The 16,983-nt window shown below is 35.9% G+C and overlaps 1 long non-coding RNA gene and 1 pseudogene across 1 annotated transcript; both read left to right on the top strand.

Annotated features, from left to right (window-relative positions):
- The first annotated feature begins 5,939 nt into the window (after positions 1–5,939).
- Positions 5,940–15,472, top strand: LOC148844380 (dehydration-responsive element-binding protein 2F pseudogene; annotated as a pseudogene).
- On the top strand, positions 13,697–14,935 carry LOC148844381 (uncharacterized). Its single transcript, XR_016103869.1, has 2 exons — positions 13,697–13,840; positions 14,643–14,935. It is a non-coding gene; the product is annotated as an uncharacterized LOC148844381 (long non-coding RNA).
- Positions 15,473–16,983: the final 1,511 nt, after the last annotated feature.

The following is a 16,983-nucleotide window of genomic DNA, read 5'->3' as shown; positions in this document are numbered from 1 at the left end:
CCTTTACGGTAGGAATTGAAGGTTGGCCTAGTAATTTGGCTTATGCTTTGTGTCTCTGGATTAGAATGAGGCCACTCCCCACTTTTTGTAGCCCATCTATTGTTCTTCCATCAAAAAAGAAAAGGAATGTGACTGCTCCTAGCTTACTTCTGATTGAGTGGGACATAGGTTGCTAATCTCTAGTCATGCTCATTGAGGAGTACGAGTATTGACATAGGCTTTTGATGCTTTCTCTTCATGGGGTGGTTTAAAATTAGAGAAGATGTGTGATGCAGATCTATCTTCTTTGAGAAACTTTAAGAACCTTTCTGTTTTGAGCATATTAATTTCCTCAATGGGTTTTAATTATAATGCAACTGTCAACTAGTTCTAGTTTGATTTTTTTTTTTTTTTTTTTTTTTGTAACTTTGAATTTTATGTAGTTGTGGCATTGTATATTTACACACGAACTCTCCTATTTATTTGCTTAAATCATTTTCAATAAACAAAATAACTGGATTTGCTCTTTGAATGTAGGTGTTTTTGGCTTAATTATACAGATTTAAAGCCGCAACAGCCTTTCACATCTTTTGGAATTTATACATGGTATTAAACTTGATACCCACAATGACATCATTGAAGTATTGTTATGAACCCCAATATACCATATTATCCACATGCCCGATGTGAAAAATGACAAGGCATTATTAAATGAGCTTGTTCGTAGATGGGACATGAAGACAAGTTCATTCATACTGGGAAACAAGAATGTGTCCACTTCATAGTGACAGATGTGGCATTAATATTAGGATTGCCAGCCAGGGGAGAATTTGTTGATTTGTACATGTCACAGATATCCACCATGTTGCAAGAAAAACACAACTGGATTGTTACATACCCAATATATTGGTATTTAATATTTTAGGCCAATTCCTGTTTACTCAAAGCACACTATCAATCGAGTCCAAGTGGTTTAGATTTTCAGAGAAGCTTGATGAGTTAGAAAAATAAGACTGGGTTAGAAATAGAAATATGGGCACTTGACTCGGTAACTTGTGATTTACAGTAAATATCGTTTCTTAGTTTTTGAAAACCAAGAAAAATTATCAAACACATATTTAGAAAATTAGTTTCATCCTTGACCAATTTAATCACGAGTGTTGTTAATAAATGTTATAAAGGTTAATAGATCATATACAGAGAGATACACGACCACTTGTCCCTAACAACTTATTATTTAATGTACATAATGTTTCTTTTCTTAGTTTTTGAAAACCAAAAAAATACATCTAACACATATGTAGCCAAAATACACTCATTCTTGACCAATTTGATCATGAGAGTCAAAATATATGTTACTAGGGTTAATAGATCATAAACAAAGAGATACAGACCCACTTGACCCTTACAACTTGTGATTTAGGGTAGATGCTTTAATTTACTAAACTTTTAAATATCAAGAAAAGTTAGCAAACCCATAGTGGCAAAATCAGGTTCATCCTTCTCCGATTCGATGATGAGTGTTGTAATATATGTTATAAAGCTTAAAAGATTATATGCAAAGCGGTAGATAGCCATTTGACCCTGATAATTGATGATTTAGGGTAGCTAATTTTTTTCAGTTTTTCAAAACCAAGAAAGTAAATCAATCATATATGTAGCCCAATTAGACTCATTCTTGAACATTTTGATCATCAGTGTCACCATATATGTTATAAGGGTTAATAGATCATATATAAATAGATACACAACCACTTGACCTCAGTATGTTATTCAAGTTTAGGGTTGATAACTTTCTTGAATTTTGAAAACCATGAAAAGTAATCAATACCATATGGTGTGAACTTAAGTTTTAACCTTGACCGATTTGATCGTTAGTGTCAATATATATTTTAAGAGTTAATAAAACATATAGCATACATGGTCACTTGACCCTACCAAGTTGTGATTTAGGGTTGATAACTTTGCAAATTGTGATTTAGGATAACTTTGAAAATAAAGAAAAGTTATCGAATCCATATATGGCAAATTAGGCCCAATCTTGACTAATTTGTTCACAAGTGTTCCAATGTGTGTTACAAGTATTAATAGATCAACTACAAAGTCACATGGTCACTTGACCTTAGCAACTTGTGAATTAGAGTTGATATGTGCCCCAATTAGGCATATCCCCTACCATGGCCTATAATATCAAAAGTATCCCAATTTACATCATAAGAGTTATTAGATTAAACACAAAGAAAGTCTAGGCCACATGACATATATGACAATTGCTTGGTTTTCAAAAAGAAAGAAAAGTTATTGGGTGCATGCATGGCCAAATTAGGCCTATATTTGGTCCATGAGTGTTTTGATATACACCATAAAGGTTAAAATAAAAAGTATGAAAGGACACATGATCAAGTGAGTTATATGATCATTATTTTAGAGTTTAGAATTATTCTTGGTTTTTCCAAACTGATAAAAGTTATTGATCACATGGATGCCCCAATTAAGCATATCCCATGACTATCTGACCTTTGAGTGTGCTAGTATGCAACATAAGAGCTATCAAGCCAAGTTTGAAGAGAAGCATGACCACTTTCCCCTATAGAAATTGTTGTAGAGTCAATTATACCACAAGTAATTGGTACATCCATAGACCTACCTATTCATATTGCCTCTTTAATCCTTAGTGAATTGTTCTAATAATCAACCACGTGCTTAAAATCATCACTTTTCTATTGTTGATATGTAAGAAAAATTGTGTTGTTAGGGCAATGTACATCCACAAAGTTTCTTAGAATGATTGTTGCAATTAAGTATACACTTGATTAACTTGTGGTTAATGTACTATTTTCTTTCTCACCAAAGAACAGTCATAATATCCATTGGAAAAAATCTTAGGCATCACAAAATTACATTGGGAATATACAAAATGACCTAGAAGTCCACTAAAAAGAGGCCAAGCTTACAAAAAAAAAAAAAAAGAAGAAACGATAAAAACTGAACACCATTAAAAGCCCTTTGTACACTTAAACAATAACAGAGATAACCTATAACTTTGTTCTTGACTGAATTTGCAACATTATACGTATCAACAAAAATCCGATTGTTCCTTTCCCTTGGAAAAGCCCATAGGATAGCAACTGAAAAAATCCTCCAAAGCACCTTACCCCTAACATTAAAACCCTTGAGAGTCCACCCTTGGAGAAGTTTGAAGGACTGAAACAAGCATGCAAGAATAAATATCAAAACAAGATCAAGCTATTTCCCAAAGTTGATGGCAAAATCTGCAATGGATGAAGATTTGATTAGAGGATTTAGGAACTTCATTGCAAAAACATTGTAGTTATACAACTGAACTACACTATTTCAATTTCATGAACTTTCATGTAAATCCATATATCTTGGTTTTTCAGGTGGTGCATTAGATATTAAAGGAAAATTTTCTATGAACTCCATTATGCTCTTCATTGCCATTGTAAATATTGAAAATTTTCACCGAAATGTATATGGCAATGAAAAAAATTATTTATTTTATATATCTATATATATATATATAGATAGATAGATAGATATCAATGAGTTAGAAAGTAATGTACCAAAATATGTCTTTGCATATCTACCACATCATTAATCAAGTCTTTTGTGGATGATACATAAACATAGGTAGAACCTTCATTAAACATCATTAAATTCTTTAACTCAATTGGTCCATATAAATGAAGCAATTGTGTGTGATCCATTTGTACTGTTTACTTGATTTATACATGGGCTTCATCTATTTCCATCATTGAGAAATTTGGGAGGCTTAGATATTTCATCAATTGAAATCAAATTGGGATTTCGAACCGATAGATCGAGTAAGTGGTAATTAATTTTTAATTTTGTAGGTTTTTAATATTTCATTTTTTTTAAATGACCGGTTCCTCTCAAATCCTTTTCCTTACAACTTTGGCTTCAATGATGTCCAGTCATAGTACAATAGGACTGAAATGGGTGTTGGTGGCATTGTTGTTGCTGAAGCCACTTCTACTACAAGTGCTAGAGGTGGCGAGAGAAGACTAGCAAAGTATGTGATATGTTTAATATAGAAAATGTTGAGGGAAAGGAAAAAAGAGTTGCTTGATAAAATATAGGAGTGATTTTAGTTAAGGTAGAAAAAGTGGTACTAACCATTTGGCTAGATGCATGGCCAGTCATTTGAGAAAAAAATAACGAAAATCAAACACAAATTAGGTGTGAGCTTTTTGAAAATTTTGAATATTTGAAAGAAAAAATGAGGCAAGAATTAGCAAAATATATTATACATGCTAAAAAACCCCTTTTTATTAGCTGAAGAACCTAGGTTTGAAAAATTTTTACAACAATTTATAAATCCTTAATTTTAAAACATTTATAGAAATACTATTAGAAAATATGCTTTAAAAGTTTTTTATACATATAAAAAAATTTTAACTTCTACTATGTCAAATTAAATGTTAAAATTTCACTTATGATATTTCGACTTCCAAATATAATATTAGTTATATTAGTGTCACAAGGCATTTTATTGATGAACCGTGGCTTTTATAAAAAGGAATTTTAAGTATTATAAGTCTTAAACCACATACTGGGCCAACAATTATTGCAAATATTTTAAATACTTTACAAATTTATGATTTAGCAATAAATATTTTAAAATCTCAATTAAAATTATTTGTAAATGAAAAATTATTTCATTTATGATTTATAAAATTTTAAACTTATGTATACAAGAAACTTTAATGTTAATTCACCTTGTATTTCTAAAACTAAAAATTGTATTATGTATATTAAAACTTCTAAGATAAGAAATCAAGAATTTAAATATTTACATCACAAATATGAGATAGAAAATAAAAAAAAAAATGGACTTTCTGTTGTGAAACGATTCACATATTGAAACAGTGAGATGTGAAGAGTGAAGTGTCCACATCAGTTAGGAACCCCCAATCTGAATACACACGTGACCCTTCGATCTCTCTCTCTCTGTCTCTAAGCAAATCCATCACCCTTGACTATCTGATCCTCAAATCCCGATAGGTGGGACCCATCAGGTTCAATGAACAAATCACAAGATTACTTCTATTTGTGTGGCCACAAGAGGCCTTCCTGATAAAGTGGATCAAACTTTCCCTTGGTTGTACCTAAAACAAGATGCAAATGACTATGTACAACGATGCATGCAGCGCAAGCATGCATACAACAAGGTGGAGGCACTCTAATTCCCAAGCACCGATACTAAAAATCAAAATTAATGGTAGTTCACGTGATTCTTAGAACTCTCATCGATGGTCAATGCTTTTACTGCATGTATATTCACCAAGATCACATGTGCTTGAAAACTTCCTGCGAACGTGACAACAATTAAACCAAATTGTAGGGCTGCAAACGGATCGGAAAGGATATATCCGATCCGTTAAGAAAATCGGACTGATCCAAATCCGGTAAGGATTTGGACTTTAAAAATGTATTATCGGATATCTTATTCGAATCCGATTCGGTTACAATTATATGTATATTATGTAATATAAATAATATATATTATTTATATAATATAATAATATTTTAAAATATATAATATAGAATATAGAATATATAACTATATAAATAAAATATAGAATATACATATATAATATCTAAATAATATATAATAATTCATAATTAATAAATTGAATCGAGTCACAGCATACCGGATCAGCCAATATCCGAATTTGATCCATTAAGTTAACAGATAGGTTTTTCCGATCCGATTTATTAAGATGAAGAGGAATATCCAAATCCGCCTCTTTAACATATCGGTATCGGATTCGAATCGGATCTGTCCGACTTATTTGCAGCCTTACCAAACTGCACTCGTACTCGTTACATAACCCGCGCCTTTCACACTCCACCAATGCACTCTCCAGTCTCACCCATCTACACTCCTCTCTCTCTCTCTCTCATCCAAACCCAGTATGGAAAGTTGCAGGAAAGGTCCATTGAAGCCGTAGAAGAAAGGCCCCGGAAGAGGTAAAGGCGGCCCTCAGAACGTCCCCTGCGAGTATCGTGGAGTTCGACAAAGAACTTAGGGCAATCCAGAGATCAGAGAGCCCAAGAAGAGAACCAGACTCTGGTTGGGCTCTTTCGCCACCGCCGAGGAAGATGCCATGGCCTACGACGAAGCGGCAAGGAGGTTGTATGGCCCGGAAGCTTACCTGAACCTACCACACCTTCAACCCAGCAACAGCTTCAATCCTCCTGATAAATCCCAGAAGTTCAAATGGTTCCCATCCAAGAATTTCCTCTCCGTGTTTCCTTCACGTGGGTTACGTTACTTAACGTAAATGCCCAACACACTGTTCATGTTTTCGCGTGGGCGAGGGTGCGTGTAGAGGTGTAAAGTGGGCCGTGCCGTGGGCGGCCCATCCTAAAGGCGGGCTGTGCTGTGCTGGCCCGCGGGCCGCCACGGGCCCTGCCATCCTCCCAAGTGGAAATTTCGGGAGTCAGCACGGCATGGCCCACGGCCCAGGCCCAAACGGGCCTGTGCTGTGCTGGGCTGAGCCACAGGGCAGACCTTGAGCTTGGGCCGAATCAGGATAGACTCATTGAATGGATTATTGTTAAATCAAATGTCATATCAGGGATTCAGGATCACTGGATCACGATTTAGGAATAAGGACAAGAAATAAATAATAAATTAATTACAAATTTATGATTACCTAATAACCCAAAGAATAAATAAATAAAAGTATAAAACAATTCAAATAGGAATTTAAAATTTTTATTTCATTTAAATTTGAATGAATAATGATACAAATTGCAAAGCATACAATTATACAAATATTGAAATTATGAAATATACAATGGTAGGATACTTCATAAACTTCATACTTGGATAGTTGGATGAATGAAATATGAAAATGGAATAAATTAATAAAATATAAAAAATACAATATAGAATTATAGACTATATAGACTATATAGTTATAAATTGAAAATACAAAATTACATTAATAGCAAATAAATTAAATAAAATTAAAATAAAATAAAATTTACAATAATTTGACAAAATAAAAAATTGTGGGTTATTTGTTAAAATTTACAATTTAAACAAAATTTACATATACATTATGATGAAAGCATTCAAACACATTTTCATCTTCTTCAAGTGAAAAACCAAATATCCGGTGTATGTAGTACTATAGTACTATAGTAGTCTGTAGTATCATGCCCTCATTTGTCTTGTAATTGTAAAGTTGTAATCTATATTCTACATCACGATTCATAACTTCATCTAGCCAACCCTAGTAGGCTGGTACAGTGGTAGTGTCGTAGTGTGGTACCTGCAGGTCCTGCACTAAAACAACTAAACAAGGCTCCAATGGAACTATAGCCTGTAGACATTGGAGGGGTTAGTAGATCACGGATCACATGTCATGGCGGGATTGGCGGCGATAAATATTCTCCGAGACTCCGACTTCTCCCAATATTTTTAAAATTTATTTTCTATTATTTCAAAAATTCATTTAAATTATGGGTTATTTCTTCTTCCTTCTCATGTGTGAGAAAATGTCTGATCAAATGGCCAATACCACCCTTGCTACAATAGCTAAAGTCTTTTTTACATTTTTGGCAAACTGCTCTTTTCCCCTTCCCCTCAACATCCTCTATTTTAATTATTCTCTAAACCAGGCTACTAAACTTGGGGTTTTGGGGAGAACTGGCCAATTTTTTCAAATTCTAAAAAAATAAAATTAATTTAATTAGACTTACCCTAGAATCCCGGATTGTCGGTTGATTTCAATGATTAAAGCCTTTCAACATGACAACGTCCAAGGCTCCAATCAGACTATGAGACTATCAAAGTTCACTTAGATGGCAGAGAATGTATGAGAGACTGAAAGAGACTGAGAGACTAAGAGAGGAAAGACTGAAAAGATTAAGAGAATAACTTAATAGGAGAATTGTTGAATGGTGATTGTTGAATTGGTGTGATGAGAATGGTGGAGGATAAGGCTATTTATAGGAATTGAACATAATTCAATTGCCCAAAATACCCAAAAAACTATCTGTTATTTAGTTGTTGGATGGGGTATTTTGGTCATTGTAAAGTTACTTATAACTTTACCCAAAATGCCCCCTAAACTAGTTGTTATATAGCTGTTGGGGGGCATTTATATCATTTTTTCAACCCCCCATAAGCAAAACACACAAATACCCCCCTAATATGGCTGTTGCTGTTGGGGGGAGGGGCAACCGCCCAAGTCCCAACAACTATATTCCCGGGCAGGTCGAGCGCGGCCCGTTACGGGCCTAACAGGCCGTGCTTCGTGTCGTGCCGGCCCAAGGGCCTCGAACCCCCGGCCCAACACGGCATAGACCTTTGTGCCAGGCCTGGCATGACCCATTAGCCTTCGTGTCGAGCCAGTCCAAAATCGAGCTAGGCCGCCTGCAGCCCGACCCGATTTACACCTCTAGGTGCGTGTGTGTGTTTGTGTGAGTGTACGCGCAATGCGCTAAATCGTTTTGGTTTTAACCAGATTAAACCTTTTTTAAAAATCATGTATTAATTTAGATTTTTAAAATTAAAACATTTTCTTTTCATATCTCTTCTTCCTACATGTGCCTCTTCGAATAGGTACACTGTTCTAAAGAGGCTCCTGTTTGAACGGTCACCTTTATGTCCATTCGGGTCTGAGAGCACTCTATAAGAAGAGTGTTGGCCGGTGCAATCTATACACAACAATTTTTTACTCTCTGCCTTCTCTGAAATCTGAGCATCATCTTCTGTGGTTCATAGAGGTCTGGTAAGCAAGTGCGTTGAATTTATCAATTGTTTGTACAAATTTTTACTGGTCGACTTCTATTAAGCTACAATTTCACAATGGAAAAAATGGGTTAGTATAGTATTATGGTTTCAGTTGTCTTCCCAACAAATGGAACGTAGACTGAGTTAAGTTTCTCTATACTGATACTTTCCGATCATAAATGAACAGTTTGCATACTTTGCATTATACCTGGTTTAGATTTGCATGCATTTGTTTGTAACTATAATTAGTAGCCATATCTGATTTTCTAATTAAAACACTAATTTAGAAACTCAAATAACTCAAAAAATAGAAATCCCTTGCCATGGCTGCTTCTCAAGGTCAGGTTCCAAGAAACCACACTTTAACCAAAGCCTCCCTATTTTATGTCACCAAGAAAAAGGTCGGGTATGCATCCATTAGGGCGTGTTGTCCATACCACCTATCCACCCAGAATTTGGTTCTATTTCCCTCACTCAGAATCACTTGGGGTCGCTCTGCCTCTGCAGCATTAAAGTTTCCTAATCCAAAGGCATGACTAGCTTGCAGTTAGTGATGCACTCAACAGAGATGCGCATTTCTGGGTGGCTTAAATGCCAAGAACCAACCCTAAATGCCTAATGAAACAAAGTATCAATATAAACACCTGTTTATACCCCTGAAGCAAAAAGGGCGTTCGAATCTGTTTACAACCACATAAATAGAATTTTCTCTGCCGTCAAAAGTTCTTTCCATCCTTTTGAACCATATACACCGGAAAATCAGTGTTAATCTCCATATTACTTTGCCCTTCTCACCAAGTACAGCCAGCTGCAAGGCCTTGAAAGCTTGCAGGACTGATTCAAGGGAGCAACTTCTCCAGTTAAAAGCACCCCACATCAGAGACCAGACGACCTCTCTAGTAAAACTGCATTGCATAAAGATATGCTTTTTAGTATTCCACAAAGGACACAATCAATGTTATCAAGTACCATCTCTCTCCTTATCAATCTGTCCTGTGTAATTTAATGCTGCAGCCCAACACAGAAAAGTTGGGCTGGGTGCTCTGCCTAGTGGTTCCACATCCACTTATGAAAAGATGCTATCCTCCATCCCTGAATTTTCAAGCTTTGGAAAGCTTTTCAAGGTTCTTTTGATTGATTTTAATACAAGTGCACAGTGGTGTTTGTGTTTAATATGTTGAAAGTTGAAAGTTGAGGATTCATTTGTTTTTGCCTCATGTTAGAATCCATCTGACTCAAACATTCAGATTGAATGTTTTGTGAAATGGACTACTCGGGTTCACTTTGAAGAATAAATAGGGTCTTTAGCTCAACAAGATATGGAACATCTCATCAGCTCAGTGTTGCAATGATTGGTAGGACCTTTAGCTGAGGCATAAATCTAGAACTACTTCTGTTCTGGATTTGATTTATTGAAATGTTAGTAAGGAATTAATAAAGCAATGAACTTTTCCCCAAAGTCATGAATATCTCTGGGTTTTCTACTCTCATGTATCTTCATGATTGGTAGGATCTTCATGTTTCGTTGTATCTTCTAGTTGCTGCAATACCATACTTTCTGTTCAGTGAAAAAAGTAGCATGTTAACACAGTTCTTTTTCAGGTTTGATGTGCTTCTTAATTTTCTGCACTTCCCAATCAGGATACCTCATTATACACATTTGATAGATAATTGAACCAGATCAATAGCAGAAAGAGACCATTCAATTTTATAGTATCAGCCATCAGTAATCAATATCTCCAAACTTTGCCTTTTTGCCAACAGCAACCCAAAAGCAACAAAAAGAATGTGGACATAGAGGAAGAAGAGGACATTACTTTATTTGGACAACTTACCTAGAGAAGATCTTTTTTTTTTCTATTTTTGTGAAAAGGTAACTAATTGAATTAGCCTCAAAAGAAACTACCGTCATACCTGCAGTTATCTACTCATCACTGTTTTTCTCATCTCATTTAAAAAGAGGGCAAGGCCACTACCCACCCCTTGGCTTCATCTAATTGAATTAGCCTAATCTCCCTTCATGGCTGAGAAAATTGCATCTGATGTTGCCCATGTACCTGGGGAAGATAGCAGTCTTAGAAAATGCTCTAAGTATAAATAAATGCTAGTGTTATCCACTAACAATGTAGCATTGATGAAAGGCCAAAGGAAGGTAAAAGAAAACTTGAAATCTTGGACTGTTGCCTTAACATCCATGGGTTCCTAGAATAAGCAGAGCTAAGATGGTAATTTTTAATGCAACTCTAGTAACTGACAAAAGAAAGCTCTAATTGTAACAAGCTGATAGCAGAAGCCCCAAGTAAGAATTGCCACTATTTCATTCTACAATCTGTCAAAAAGAGATCAAAGAGGATTCCTTTTCACAAAAATTAGGCTGTATGGCTGAAATGGAGCCTTCTAAATTATGTGACCATGATACAGTAGAATTAAGTCAAAATTTGGTCAGATGACAAATAAGAGCCACAATGTCTCGTATATGGAGCAAATTGTCCAGCAAACAATTCAAATATAAGAAAATTATTTACAGCTCCTAGAAAAAAATTCTAAGAAATTGTTAAATCCATCATAAGCTAAGCTAAGGTATGATAGTTAGAAATAAGGCTGCCGCTAGAAATATATTTTCTTGTAGGGATTTTGTTTCTGTATTTGGAGTAATCTAATAGATAATACAAATAAATCTCAAAATGTTAAAAATTTAGAAGCAAGCACCCCTTTACAAACTGCAAGTAAAGCATACATCAGACACACAGATGGAAAGAAATAATAAGACATATAGCTACAAACTGAAAGCTTGGCTGGAGAGTACTCAGCAGTTTACTCAAGCCCAGGCCAGGTTTCCTCCTGCTTATGCAATAAAATAGATAAAAGTTATCAATTAAAACTCTTTCCAGCAACTCTTGAATATTGAACACCCAAATGAGCCTCTAGTCCGAGATTAATATATAACCTAGTTTACAAGACAACAATCATCCATAACCAGCCAAAGTTCAAATAACACTAATTTGGCATTAAGAGTGTCGATCAAAATAAAATTTAAAATCTTCAATTTTCATTCACAAATTAATCTCCACTTAAAACAACTCGAGGAATGCACGATTCTTGGTAAACTTAAAAGACGACATTGGAGCAGTGGCATTCTATGCAAGATCAAGGCGATCATATAATTTAGCATAAAATCAATGGGCTGCAATCAAAATGCCATGAATGTGCAGACCTTGATTTGAAGAAAGTAATGTAATTTTATTAGAAACTCTATAATCAAGATACAACAAGCCCCCAAGAGACAAGCTCCTAGCTGGGCAAAAAGACCAAGATACAACAGGATTACAACTCACACAGCTGGCATGATGCTTTTTGTTTTTCTTTACTCTCTGTATGGCCTATGCTTATTGTATATTTTTGTTTTTTCCTCTCCTTGTATTTTTTCCCTTTTTCTCTCCTCTTTGGAGGGTTGTTCTTCAGTGATATCTCATCACCTCCAGATGTACTACTTTCTTTTATTTTAATAAGTTCTCTTTTTATTGATTACCAAAAAAAAAGGACCCCAAGATGTTAGGCTGAAAGCCTTTAGCAGATGCAACCCAAGACACCGGCTTTCCGAAAGGAAAAGAACACTAACTCCTCTCCACTCCCTTTGACTCTCTGTGAAACTCCCTTCAATTCCATTCAGCCCAAACAGTGTTGATCACCGCAGCAGGGATGGACAGCCATACACACTGATGCATGGAGTTTTTCTAAAGTTTTCTGCTTCTGCACTTATTCTATATGATAGATACTCACTACTAGCACTGTATTTGATTAAACATATTATTGTCTTTTATTTGCAAGGAACCACTGAATTTTCAACTTTCATCAACTGTCCTGTTAACAATGTTACATGATTAGAGATGAGGCAGACCAATGGAATTCCTTTCAAAACTAAAAATGAATTGAAAGGCATGTCAATTAAATAATTGGGAGGCAATACACAGCGGAGTCTTGAGAGAAAAAAAGGGTTCTAGCGAGCTTTGTATGTATTATATGAAATTAAAAATTATTCATAGTGCATTGTCTGAATTCATGTGCAGAGTCTCCTTCATCAGAAGAAAATTTCGGTGATGGACAGCACAAAATCCTTTCAGTATGGGAATAGTTGCAGTCAAGTTTAGGTTTGCTACAAGTTTTTCACGAATCATGTTTTTTTTTTCACGAGTTATGAAGATCCAACTCAACTGTAAAGTTCACCAAAATAATCCAGTAAAAACCTATATAGAGACGAGGAATTCTAGATAATTAATTTGAAACAACCAATTTTTCATACCTAAAATCAAATTAGAATAGAAATGGATAAAATAGAATAATTTGGGGCACAAAATCCAATACCTTTAGGAGATTGAAAGCATTCGAAGAAGAGAGAGCAGCAGTCTTGGAAGCTTGGTGATGAACTTACAATTTATCTATAATTTTTGAGGACTTTAGCATGGATTTTTATGCCGGTTTTATTAATTTTTGCCTTAATTTAGCTTAATTCTAAGAATAAGTTCAGGGATAATTAATCCAAGAAAATGAAGGAAAAATGCAAGAAAAGAAAGTTCAAAAAGACCAAATTCAGCCCAGCCCGGTTGTGGAAGCAAGAGAAAGCACTTCGGCCCAAGAAGAGCAAGTGGATTCCTTGAAAAAAATCCAAAAAAAGAAAGCCTAGCTAAGAGTAGAATTCGGCCCAGCAAGGAAGGCCCATTCGCAGCCCAAAAGAGCAGCTCAATGTATAGCTATCATGTGCTAAGAGAGAGCCTAAGTGCAGCCCAAATAGCAGCCCTTAGGAGGCTTTCAAGAGAGCTCTAGAAAGTTCAAGAAAGGGGTGTAATACACCCCATTCTAGAGGCTTCAAGAAAGGGCAAGAGCCCCCTTGAAAAACTATATAAGGAGGCCTCTAGGAGGGGGGAGGGGTGTTCAATTGCTTGAGAGGAAGGCTCTCCCACTCTTAGAGGTTCGGCCACCTTGAGAGAAGAGAAGAGAAGAAGGCTAGGCACAAGGAAGAAGAAGAAGAAGGGCTGAAGGAAGTTCAAGACAAGCAAGCTAGAAGAGAAGGTGAGTTCGAATTGAGGGTTTGTGATTCAAAGATCTTTTGTAATAAATCATTTGTAGTTTCATTCTCTTTTGATTTGAATTCAGTTTCTTTGTTATATTTTCTTTCTTCTTTCTCCTTGTTCCATTCTTCCTTGATGTATTTCAGCTTGTAAAATTTCAGTTCAGCAATCTAATTATTTTTTATTCATTCAAATGGTCATGAATTGTACTTGAAGTTTCTTGAATAAGGGTGTTATTGTAGATTAATTCGGCCAACTAACCTTCAAAACTCAGATCTGAATTCTCAGATCTGAGATTGCAAGATCTGAATTGCTTGAAAGAGAATTCAGATCTGCAATTTTCATATTGGCCGAATGGATCTAAAGCTTGGAATTCCTAGAGTGCTTGAGAGAGACTCTAGGAATTCAGATCTACTATTCAAGAACTGAATTGAGTGCAAGGTTAGAGATAACTTGCACAATTCAGTTGGTGATCAATTCAGACTTGAATTGATGCCTTAGAAGTGTTTGAAGAAATGCATGCATGGGGATTAGATTCTTGCTAGAGATAGAAGAACCGTCACTCATGCATAGGATGAACATGCGCTTGAGAGAGGCTGTTCATGACCTTGGGGTTTCACCAACCCAAGGCTCAATCATGATTTATTCGAATGATCCAAATTGATAGATTGCTGAATTCTGAGATTGACATTTACTGCTTACTCTTCTAACCTGATTTGAAGGCAATTGGGCCAATGATTTAGATAGATTTTAATTTAGGATTTTTTAGCTTTCATTAAAGTTTTGATTTATTTGTTGATCAGATAAGAAGTGCTCAATTTAGTATTGGTAATTGTTTCCTAAATCCTCGTGGGAACGATACTTCACTCACTACTTTATTACTTGAACGGCTAGTGCACTTGCTAGTGTCACAATGAGCCACACATCACTTGGAGAAAGACAATTGCAGCCCTTTTTTATCAGACTTAAAGGAAGCTTGGAGCATCAGTCCCAGTATTGGAAGCAACCTCGGAAACTGAACCGTCATGCCTTTACCATGGGCACGCATAGAAAGAGAGAGAGAGACTACTGTGAAACAGAGAGACGATTAAGAGAGAGTCAATTGGGAGAGGAGAAAACAGAGAGGGCGGGAATAAGAAACTTGAAGAAGAAGAGGCACGGAGCAAAAGTGGGCTAGTAGTCGATTGATCTTTAGCGGCAGTTTTAATTGACTGTCGGTTCAAAAACTACCGCCAGAAATGTAATTTTTGTAGTGTGCATGTCTACCAGTGGGTTGTTTTATTTTGGTGACTGATTTGTGGTCACCCGGCTGCATCATAGGGGGAAAATACGGTTTTAAGAAAAGGAACCAAGTGGTACAATTCAACCCTTCTCTCTGCAATTCCAAGTTTCTAATTTCTGCGATATCACATCTCTACAAATTTAATTTGGAAAGCAATTACCGATAAATTTCATTCTACCTTCTTTATTAATTTTACAACACGAGCAAACAGCTTTTGGTGAACAGACTTTCAATTGGGATTCACTGGTCGAGATGAATGGACTAGATGGACATCAGGAAGCAGTAGACAATGGGTTGCAGGTTGACATACACAAAGAGTTGACATTCCCTAGTTCTGTTTGGAACTTCTGAAGTGTCAACTAGTTTTGGTGGAGTAAGATTCAACTTTAGTAGGTAGATTTCAGTAGGGAAAAGCAATAGGAAAGAGAAAAAGAATACTTTGACTAATCTCTGAGTCGTCTGTATGCAACTTCTTGTCATCTAATGCAGCTGGTTTGACAGTTGCTACTACATATACTTGTTCTATTTTCCTTTCACAGTTGTAAGATATGTTTCTCATACTAGTTCTGTTGGAGGAAAGCAAGAGAACTGTACTGCTTCTAGAGGTAGCCATGTGTACTTTGCCAGTATAATTTCCATGACTTGATGCATGAATGAATACTAAGCAGCTTTCAACTGGAACAGATTATTCTGGTCATGGCACCGATTTAAATTTCTTTGAATGAATACTGACTTCATGCATGAATGAATGCTGAGCTTGGGTTCAAATAGGAAACAGATCTGCAACTAGTACAACTCTAAAGTTTTTTTTTCTTTTTTTTTCTTTCCTTGGTCGTGTACCAAGTGGAGAACAGACGAATCCAAACCACTGAATGTCGGCAGACTTTTGTGAGGGTTATACCTCTTTTATTTATTGGATCGTGTGATCCTATTCCTATGAAAAGCTGACTGTAGGTCACAGATGACCTGTTTTCTCTGCTCGTTAGTCTGATTTCATGTTTGTTAGGATATCTCTTATTGATTAATGTTGTGGAACTTATTGGAAAACCTGTAGGCTAGGACTGTTCTTCATGCAGACCTGAAAATCAGTCTCATCATAGTTCTTCTTTGGAAATTGTTGTTGTTTTCAAAGTCCAAAACTAAATTGTTTTGTGTGGAGTTTTTTGTTGATATAAGGAGGGATCCTAAGTTGAGAGTTTAGATAAAAAAAACTCTGTATTTACCATGTCATCTGAGAATTCTACTTCTTCAGAGATTTCAGGGAGCCACAATGGAGTGAGTGGGGGAATGGATATGAATTTCCCCATGGCTGTTATTCCCTTTGATGGTCTGAACTACCTTGAATGGTCTAGGGGAATAAAACTCTACATCACTGCTAGGGGGAAAATAGGATACATCAATGGGAGAGTGAAGGAACCGAAGAATGGAAGTGCTGAATATGATAGGTGGAACCAAGATAATAGTATCGTGATGTCATGGCTCTTGTTTTCCATGTTGCCACAAGGAAGACATTTATGTGGGCTGAAACTGCTTGTGAGATATGGGAACAAGCAAAGTCCACCTATTCAGAGCAGAGACACTATGCCAAGATATACCAAATGCAAGCTGAATCCTCTACTTGCAAGCAGGGGGTGAGGAATCTCTCGATGTACTATTCTGATTTGACATTGATATGGAAAGAACTTGATCACTACCAGAATATGAATTAGAAGTGTAATGAAAATGCAAAGGCATATAAGTCACTTGTATCTCAACAACGGGTCTTTGCCTTCCTCCTAGGGCTAAATCCTTCATATGAGTCCATTAGGGTGTAGATCTCGGGTAGTAAAGACTTACCATCAGTTCAGGAAATATATGCCTTA

Source organism: Nelumbo lutea, chromosome 8 (genome assembly GCF_056320005.1).
Source record: "Nelumbo lutea isolate HS-2025 chromosome 8, American lotus-T2T, whole genome shotgun sequence".
Taxonomy (NCBI): domain Eukaryota; kingdom Viridiplantae; phylum Streptophyta; class Magnoliopsida; order Proteales; family Nelumbonaceae; genus Nelumbo; species Nelumbo lutea.
Note: the sequence above shows the minus strand (reverse complement) of the source record. Positions and strands in the feature narration are given on the sequence as shown.